The sequence below is a fragment of the Coturnix japonica genome, chromosome 5 (genome assembly GCF_054131305.1).
Source record: "Coturnix japonica strain WE chromosome 5, WE-NBRP24, whole genome shotgun sequence".
In the NCBI taxonomy this organism is placed as follows: domain Eukaryota; kingdom Metazoa; phylum Chordata; class Aves; order Galliformes; family Phasianidae; genus Coturnix; species Coturnix japonica.
In genome coordinates this window covers 17,521,272-17,528,503 of record NC_140667.1, presented here as the reverse complement: position 1 = coordinate 17,528,503, position 7,232 = coordinate 17,521,272, and the positions used below count along the sequence as shown (strand labels likewise).

The window sequence follows — 7,232 nt, the reverse complement described above, 5'->3', positions numbered from 1 at the left end:
AATTTGCTACCTGTGCTTCTTTAACATGTTTGCGAATTAATAAGAGTTTTGTAATTTTAAGTTTTTATGAGATTATTATGTTTAAACCACACTTGACAGCACAATAGAACCCAGTAAAAAAAAGCATCAGTTGTACAAGGTCTGCTCATACACCAAGACGTGAATGCCAACAAGATGAAAGACAATTGACCAAGAAAAGAGAAGATGACATGGTAGTCATCAGGCTCAAGGGAGAAGAAGAAATGTAACAAAGCAATATGGAAGACAAAGGAACTCTAGCGTAAGTTCAGATCAAAAAGTCTGAACTGCAAAATGACTTATTGGTACCAAAAGAAGACAATTTTCTGCCAATTGTGATTCAATCTGTGGCATGTAAATTAGTTGCAAAACTAAGATTTTTCATTTTAGAAAAGACAGGTAGTATCTGTGATAGGAAAAGTATAAGTTGAAGTACTTAGATGAATGGGGTGCACTTCAGGAATCAAGGTTTGCTAGAAAATTCACCTTAAAGTACTTATAGAGCAAGTCAAGGTAATCTCTGAACTAGAAGTGATCATTTTCAAGAATATGGAAGGCTTGGGGAAGTCCCACAGGACTGGAGAAAGAAAACACAGTAACTGTCCTTAAAAGAGGGGGGAAAGGGCATTCAAATAGACTGGGTTTTTAGAAGGGTGCCTTACTCAAAGTTATAGGAAAGTGTAATATGTCGCAAACTGCACAGAAGTCATTATTCAATTGGGCCTTGAAATGGCTGGATACACTGCAGTTTTCTCTCAGCACATTCACAAATGTAATTGCCTGGATTGGTGCATTACTAATTGCAAGAATTGTGACCAACAGAATATAAGAAGCTTGAGAAGTATTTCCTGTTGAAGATGAGACCAAGGACTCAGCTTGATGAGCAGATCTAGGAGTCTGGGATTACAGAAGGAGAGAATGCATGTTCCACTATCAGGAAATCTGAGTCCCGGCACAACATAATTAACTTTGTGCCTCAGATTGTTTTTATTTTTACATATTTATTTTCCCCTGCCACAAGATACAGATGAGTATATTTAGTTAGAAAAACATGTTTAATTGTACTTTGCATAAATTCTCATTTAGAAAGAAAATGTTTTTCAAATAAAGTTCTTGAAATGTTTTGTGAGACATCTGGACTTTTTTTATATAAAGGATCTGAAAGGAATTTAGAATCCCAGACTTCTTGTGGTTCTCACATCATCATAAAAAGGCAGCATATTAGAATGTGTTAGCTGCTGGGAACTGACACTTCACAATGATTAAGAAAGTAAAACTTCTCCTACTAAGCACAGGTTTGATCCTTAGTGCCTAGGATTTTTGCCTAGGGTCCTTTCTCAAGATGACTGTGAATTTTATGCAAGGTGGGGAGGTGTTTTCAGGGCTTGTTTCCTCCTCTAATTCCACAGCACAGGGATCGATCACATCCATTCAGGTTTGGTCTGTGTCAGGCTGTACACTTGCACTGGGCAGTGGTGACAGGCAGGTGTCAGAGCCATCTTTTCACGCCTCCTGCAATCACCATCAAGACAGATGCAGCAATAGAGAGAAGCTCAAACAGTGTATTTTTCATTAAGCAGACTAAATGCTCCAGAATCTTAAGAAGAATAATCAATACAGCATGATCGAGTCTCCTAATTTTATCTCAGAATGAATTTGTTGCTTCCCTGGAAGATCTGATTTATAGAGTCATGTGATCATATCTATATATATTTAAATAAAGTATGTTTTAAACTCACTGAGTTCCAAAGAGAACCAGGAAACCATAAACTTGCAAAAGTGAAAAATGTCAGACAAGAACCAACTGGCTTTTTAGAAATTATTTTCATCCAGTATTTTGGAGTCCATCTTGTATTTTTTATTGGGCTGATCAACTAAAAATATTCCCTATCTAAAATATTCAACTAAAAAATTCTCTTGGGCATTCACTGGAATGATGTTTTCTTATTCGCCGCTGTTAAAAATTCACAGTTGTTATGAAAAACAGAAAAAAATCTAGTCAAGGGCTATAGAAAAATATACAGTCCCAAGAATTTTCAGTTAACTCCACAAATTGAGGTGCCCGCCTTCCATAGCAGCCAGATGTTTAACTCATATAAGCTCTTTCACAAATCTCACCTGAAATCCCTGCTATTTTCAGGTAAGTGTCTTGCCTGTTGAACTAAAGGACCAGAATTGACTCTTGCACAGTAGGTTTCTTATAATTACTCACAATGGGAGACTCCACTCACAACCAACTCTGGGAGGCATTTCTGAGTCTCTGATTTCTAACAGTCTTCACTTCTTCACCCCACGGTACGAACAGACTGCTTTATATTACTGACAATTTATGTTTTCCCTCTAACACCCACCTATGTAACATCTATGTTGAGCATTTACATTTACACTAATAGCCCCTGAGAATCTATTACCATAAGAAGATCTGTTCCTTTACACTTCAACTGATGAATCAGTCATAGGTTAAAACAAGAGAAGGTAAAAAGCCAGCATTCCTGTACTGATTTTTTAAAAACACTTGACTATAAAAATTCTCTGGATACAGATTTATTTTTTCTTTTTTCTGTTGTGTGTACGTTCAATATGACTTTACCTGCTTTCAAATATGCTTTCATAAATGGATTGAGCAAAGAAGCACTCAGGATTAATAGCACGTTTTATACACTCTGGCACTGTTTCGTATCCTTATGTACTAGAATGCAGTCTGTTTGATTGGCACACCCTTGTGGAAGTAGCTGTGATAGCAAGCCAATGCCTGGCTAAAACTGAATGCAGGCTGGGGTTGTCTTTGGAAACATGATGCTCTGGGAGATGCAGAAATAATCTCTGGACATCCCCAGACCTGTGATTACTGCCATGCCTCGGGAAGAGTTCTGCCATGGAGGCTTTGGCCCACTCACAGGCAGCGATTTCGGGGTACTGGTGAATGCCTCCTCCTCTTTCTAAAAGCCTTTCAGTGATACAGTCCTGCAAAATCCTTTCTACTCCTTTCCAAAGCTTCTAAGGAACTGTGGAGCTGCCACCTGTGCAGAAGCTGATGTCTTTCCCAATTTGTCACAACCCAAGTAGACATGACCAAGTAGTAGCTTAAATATTCTTACTCGAATTTCTAGAATACACCTCAGACTGCCAAAGTTAACAAAAAACGCTTTTTAGAAACCATTTCTAACTGTTTAAAATATCACCTTTTCTGTCACTGATGATCAAACTAGCAGAAATATTGCTTACTTTAAAAGGTATTTCTTTTCCATTTGGTCCTCTGCATTTCTATCCATTCCCAATATTCTTTATTTATTCTTAGGCTGTAACGGTCTCAGAGTTCTAATACCAGAGGCCATCTGCAAAGCAATCTGCAGGCAGAAAGCTCAGAGAGAATCTCTTGGCAATGGGTGAACCTCCAGTGGCCTTTTCTCCCCTATATGGTTTCCTATAACAAAGGCAAGGCTGAGCCCCAATTTTTTTTTCATTAAGTGTTACCTTTCCACATGAAAAAATTACCGGTGAACTGTTACCATGCCCTTCTGGAAGCAAAATGCTCTGTTCAGAAAGTAATGCAAAGAACCTGGATATTCATTGACAGTATGGTTCTTTGAACACTGCCTTTCTAACCTATGATTATCTCGCTTATGTACAATGGTAAAAGAGGCACCGAATAAGCAAGACAGATATCAAGAAACATCAGCAAAATGCTCCCTGAGCACAGGCAAAATTAACAAGAAGCTGTGTGAAAAAGCAATTTAAATGCTGATCTCAACACTCTTGAGCTCTTCTGTAAACAGGTTTCCAGACAGCACCGTGCACAACACTGAGACATTACAGGTGTGGTGGTTCAGTTTCTTAAGAAACTTTGCCAATGTACTGTATCATCTCAGTTTCCTGAAGGCGGAGTACCCTGGGCAGCAGTATTCTGCTTAGGGACTCATGAAAATGGTATATCACTTCTGTTGTTATGCTCCACTGAAGTGAAAACTGTTTTATTGCTAAATCAATCAGAAGACAGGAGATGCTAAGCTCACAATCACTGATACAGCAAGATGTTACTCTCCTCTTTGCTGCTACGAGGCACAATATTTCAGTTGCAGACAAATTAAGAAACTGATACTGCACTTTGCCTGCTCACTCAGTTTTCGAGAGAAAAGTCTTTCAATATTTGTGTTTCCATAATGAGCACACCATCTATACCTGCCTATTACTAATGACAAGTTTAATTAAGTCCAGACAAATATCAACTGTGTCTCCCCTGTGACAATTTTGGCTTCACCAGAAAGATGTCTCTTACATTCCAAGGGCACAGTCCAAAGTCCATACAAACAACTAGGCTCAGTCAAGCATGCTTTCGATCAAGTCCTGAATGCTCAGGCTATTTGCCACTCTTTGTTAGTAAAATTCCATTTCTGCCATGATAGATTCTCACATCCCATCTTCCTTCCATAAAAGTGTTCATTAATCTTTCCTGTACTTAAAGTTATCTTTCAACTTTCTCATGTTGTACACTGAACTCAAGTTGTACACTGTACTCACGTTTGCTTTAAGCTTAGCGATCACAAATGGACACAGCTCACTTGATGTCCTCATAACATGTTAAACTGGTGAAAGATGACCATGTATCTGAACCTTGACCTTTCACATCATTCCTATGCAATAGTTGCTTTTCAACATATTGCTTTGTTACTATCATATATTTGCAGTGTAGGCCTATTTTCCTTTGGCCCCAAAACTCAAAGATGTCCTAGGTAAAAACAATAAAATTCCATCCTTGGGGCCATTAGTTTCCTAGTTTCTTCATAAAATGCCAGAAATTTAACTTTGATTCATTTAGGGGCATTTCTCCATTTTGTTGAAACCCATACTTAAGATAAAATAGATTATTTAAAATGATGATTAAAAAAACAACACTGCACCAGTCTAACTGCTTCTAACTGAAGATTAAGAATGTTACAGAACAAATAAGGAAAATATCATATATGTAAATCATTTGTGAAATCGAGTTAAAACTAATGACAAACAAAATTTGGTTCCTTTTGTGGTTGATTTCCATTTAGCTGCACCCAACAATAAAATAGTTATCAAAGAAAGCTACCAATTAGATTTTAATTCAAAACATTTCCAGAAAGCAGTTCCCAAATCTCAATTGATATCTCTCCAACAACTTCCTAATTGCAGCAAGTTGGTGGTAAAGAAAAAAAAAAAAAACTGCTTTAAATGAAAAAGATGCATTCCGTCTGCTGGAGGATGCAGTATCCTTTTCTTAATTATTCCCAGAATTTACACTATACATGGGCTTCCGCTGCAGATTATATATAGACAGATAGATGTATGTGTGTGTGTGTGTGTGTGTGTGTGTGTGCAGAGACACATGGATGGAAGCTGAGAGGACGAGAAAGGAAACACAACTGTATCAAAATGTAAGATGTGTATTTAATGTTCTGTCACTTTTCATGAAATGGACTTTTGGGCAAGAGTTAAAAAGACTACTAGTAGAGTTCAGAGCTGAGGGATTTCCTGGGGTGCTTTCTTGCAAGGAAATTTGTAACCACAGAGCTTTAGGATCATCAGGAATTCAGAATTGGCTATAGTTAGTCTCTACAGAGCCTGCCTGACCTCAAAGCCTTATGCATCTTTCACTATTCAACCACAAAATAAAATGTCATCTTATGTATCCTCTGCTCACCTGCATGAGATAGAAGCAGACATTCCCACAATTCTGCCTTCATCTAACGTCAGACAGTACTCTTCTGAATCCACTCAGTCTAGTCCTTGCTGTTTTCCCCTGTGCACAATCGCAGCCTGTTCACAGCCAGCTATATGGTCCTAAAAAGTAAAAAAAAAAAACACCACAATAAAACAAAAAGGCACTGTGACAACTAAAGACTCTTCTGCATAGTAAGAATTATTTTTTTAAACCACAAAGTTTAAACAAAAAATTGTTTAAAATGTATCTTTCAACTGAAAACATTCAAGCAGATTATCCAGATTATTTTCAGGCCTGAAAAATCATCACTACTGTAATAGATGTCCCACCATCTTCCATGTTGAATGCCCAAAGCATTTTCATGTTTGTTGGTCAATGGGCAATAGGCAGCCTCTTATCTCTAGATTTTTCTGTTTGGAAGTGATGTAACCCTGTAAAAACTTGGAACCTTTCTTAACTACAGTTTAAAACATTGGCAAATGCGGGTATACACAACTTCCTGTTGTGTAGCATCCTTTCACTTCCTTCACAGAGAAGATGGATAAGCAAACTGAAGTTGAGGCAAAGGTTGTAAGAGAAGAGCATTGAGCATCCTTCGTAAGGATCAGCATGCAAGGAGAATAACAGACATTTACTGGCTGACAGCTTTATAAAAGCAGTTTGTTTTGCTCTGTTCATGAGTGCTTTTAAACAATATCAAGCAGTGCATCTCCTGGCATACCTCTCACATAAGATTGGTTCAATTTATGTTCTCAGCAGCTGTAGTTTCTGAGAGATCAAGGCTACTGTAACGGTCCTAATGAGAATTATCTAGTGCTGCTTGAACGTATGGCAGTGGCTGAACTGACAGTATTGCTCAGGATAAATGAAAAAGAAATCTAGGTATGTAGATCCCCCAAGTTCTTCTGAGCCAAGACTCTATGAACAAAAGTTTATGCATGGTGTACACACGGAAGTAAAAGATCCTATTATGATGAGCTCCTTCATAACACCTAAAGGAGAAATTGAGGGAAATCTTAGATATTATGCAGATGAAATATTATCTGAGAATGATAGTGTTAAAGAAACAAATTTGGGGCATGTTGCCTTTACCACAATACACTTGCTATACTTTCTTCACTCAATTATGGTGAGAATGGATTGTTGTTGTTTTTCCAGAAAGCGTTCATGGAAAATCTGGCATCTTCAGTACACATTATATTAACTCAGATTCATTGTAAACATTTGTGCCAATGAGACACCAGCTTTGTTTCCTTGCTTTGTTTTACCAATTTATTTTTATTTTATTTAAGAAATGCCTCTTTATACGTCATAAGAACCAGCAATTATGGGAAATGACTTTCTGTAGACTTCTTGCTTTCAGGAAAAAAAAAAAAAAAAAAAAAGTGTTTAAGAGACCTAGGGTATGTAGCAGAGTAGAGAATCAAATGATATCAGCACATTCACATTCAGAACTGATTCAATCAGTTTATGTACGTAAGTTGTAATGCTCTTTCAGGCTGTGCTCTACCTCCCTGTTTTCCTT

The 7,232-nt window shown here is 37.6% G+C and overlaps 2 long non-coding RNA genes across 16 annotated transcripts in view; one reads left to right on the top strand and one right to left on the bottom strand.

Annotated features, from left to right (window-relative positions):
• The window catches only part of LOC107314643 (uncharacterized), a 108,896-nt gene extending 107,852 nt beyond the window's left edge, over positions 1-1,044 (top strand). For both annotated transcript variants that reach the window (XR_014946459.1, XR_014946460.1), the window contains one exon: positions 841-1,044. This is a non-coding gene — a long non-coding RNA (uncharacterized LOC107314643). The remainder of the gene's footprint in view (positions 1-840) is intronic.
• Positions 1-7,232, bottom strand: part of LOC107314642 (uncharacterized) — a 295,770-nt gene that overhangs the window by 44,005 nt on the left and 244,533 nt on the right. For all 14 annotated transcript variants that reach the window (XR_014946465.1, XR_014946466.1, XR_014946462.1 and 11 more), the window contains one exon: positions 5,687-5,826. This is a non-coding gene — a long non-coding RNA (uncharacterized LOC107314642). The remainder of the gene's footprint in view (positions 1-5,686; positions 5,827-7,232) is intronic.